This window comes from Pseudophryne corroboree, unplaced genomic scaffold (genome assembly GCF_028390025.1).
Source record: "Pseudophryne corroboree isolate aPseCor3 unplaced genomic scaffold, aPseCor3.hap2 scaffold_1098, whole genome shotgun sequence".
NCBI lineage: Eukaryota > Metazoa > Chordata > Amphibia > Anura > Myobatrachidae > Pseudophryne > Pseudophryne corroboree.
This window is the reverse complement of record NW_026967724.1, coordinates 727-3,054: the sequence shown is the minus strand read 5'-3', so window position 1 is coordinate 3,054 and position 2,328 is coordinate 727. Positions and strand designations below refer to the sequence as shown.

Below are 2,328 nucleotides of genomic sequence, written 5' to 3'. Positions count from 1 at the left end.
CAAGTGATATATTAAAATCATCTTTCCAGCTTGAATTTCAATGATGCATTGGGGCAACGATTTTGTGAGAAACATCTTCACCCTTAAATAAAGATTTTCTTAATTCCTTACCTGTGTGCTAATTAGATGTCACCTTGTTTTCACATTAAACAGACTTCTACATGAGAAAGCAGCAAGGATGCAGTGGCGTTAATGTTTCCTGGTGTCAACCTGTATTATTTCAGTAGACATTGAAATGAGGATGCATCTTGCTGCCTTTCCAATGGAGCAAGTTTAATTTAGTTATAGGTGAAAAACCATCCTTACAAAGGTGTTAATCAGAGACTTGGCTTTGTGGACACTTTTTAGAGAACAAATTTGTTAGCATAAAAATAAAGGCAGAAAATGAAGAGCTGTTTAATCACTCAATTGGATTTTTCTACCAGCATATTTTTTTCTCTGCAACCCATTGCTAAATTGTGCTTCTTAGCTGTTTTTTATAAAATCACTGAATCAAATCTAACTCTGATTACATCAGAGAAGGCCAGGTACCCTACACCATAAGAGGGGGTTTGAAATTTTGACTTGTCTACTTAAATATCACCAAAACCTGATCACAAGGTCAATTATGTCCCTGGGTGGGATTGAACCACCAACCTTTTGGTTAGTAGCCAGACACACTAACCGATTGCGCCACAGAGACACTTTGCAAAAAGTACATACTGACAAAGGCTAATAAGCATTCATCTAGAACGTTTCCTAGAAAAACTTTAAAAAGTCAATAATCTGGAGAGTTTTTGTAAGAATTTTTTTAAATCAACCAAAGAAGAAACACATTGGTACTTTCCCATGATGAGTGAGTGCTTCAGGATCTCTTGCACTTACATGTGCAGCAGAGTACTGCAATGGAAGCATGCTGGGCCCATTACCCAGAGGTAGGCAGATTGAAACTATCCTCTGCTATATGCATTTTTTTTGTTAAAGTAATCCAAAACTGGGATTGATATGTTAGCTATTTTATGTTTACTTAAAGTACAATGACTTTTACCATTTTAATTTGTTTTAATAGTATATTGACAGTAATGTTTTCTTTCAAAAATCCATTAATTTTCTTTACCCTATTATTAAAATGGTAATTGACAAAAACAAACTACATTGTCACCAGAAGAGCAATACAAAATGTACAAGTGATATATTAAAATCATCTTTCCAGCTTGAATTTCAATGATGCATTGGGGCAACGATTTTGTGAGAAACATTTTCACCCTTAAATAAAGATTTTCTTAATTCCTTACCTGTGTGCTAATTAGATATCACCTTGTTTTCACATTAAACAGACTTCCACATGAGAAAGCAGCAAGGATGCAGTGGCGTTAATGTTTCCTGGTGTCAACCTGTATTATTTCAGTAGACATTGAAATGAGGATGCATCTTGCTGCCTTTCCAATGAAGCAAGTTTAATTTAGTAATAGGTGAAAAACCATCCTTACAAAGGTGTTAATCAGAGACTTGGCTTTGTGGACACTTTTCAGAGAACAAATTTGTTAGCATAAAAATAAAGCCAGAAAATGAAGAGCTGTTTAATCACTCAATTGGATTTTTTTGCCAGCATATTTCTTTTTCTCTGCAACCCACTGCTAAATTGTGCTTCCTAGCTGTTTTTATAAAATCACTGAATCAAATCTAACTCTGATTACATCAGAGAAGGCCAGGTACCCTACACCATAAGAGGGGATTTGAAATTTTGACTTGTCAACTTAAAGATCACCAAAATCTGATAACAAGTTCAATTACGTCCCTGGGTGGGATTGAACCACCAACCTTTTGGTTTATAGCCGTACACACTAACTGATTGCGCCACAGAGACACTTTGCAAAAGTACATACTGACAAAGGCTAATAAGCATTCATCTAAAACGTTTCCTAGAAAAACTTTAAAAAGTCAATAATCTGGAGAGTTTTTGTAAAATGTTTCTTCCATCCACCAACGAAGAAACACATTGGTACTTTCCCATGATGAGTGAGTGCTTCAGGATCTCTTGCACTTACATGTGCAGCAGAGTACTGCAATGGAAGCATGCTGGGCCCATAACCCAGAGGTAGGCAGATTAAAACTATCCTCTGCTATATGCATTTTTTTTGTTAATTAAAGTAATCCAAAACTGGGATTGATATTTTTGCTCTTTTATTTTTCATTAAAGTACAATAACTTTTACCATTTTAATTTGTTTTAATAGTATATTGAGAGTATTGTTTTCTTTTAAAAATCCATTAATTTTCTTTACCCTATTATTAAAATGGTAATTGACAAAAACAAACTACATTGTCACCAGAAGAGCAATACAAAATG

At 34.6% G+C, this 2,328-nt stretch overlaps 1 non-coding gene across 1 annotated transcript; it reads right to left on the bottom strand.

Moving 5' to 3' along the window:
• Positions 1 to 608: 608 nt before the first annotated feature.
• On the bottom strand, positions 609 to 682 carry TRNAS-ACU (transfer RNA serine (anticodon ACU)). The gene has a single exon. It is a non-coding gene; the product is annotated as a tRNA-Ser (tRNA).
• Positions 683 to 2,328: the final 1,646 nt, after the last annotated feature.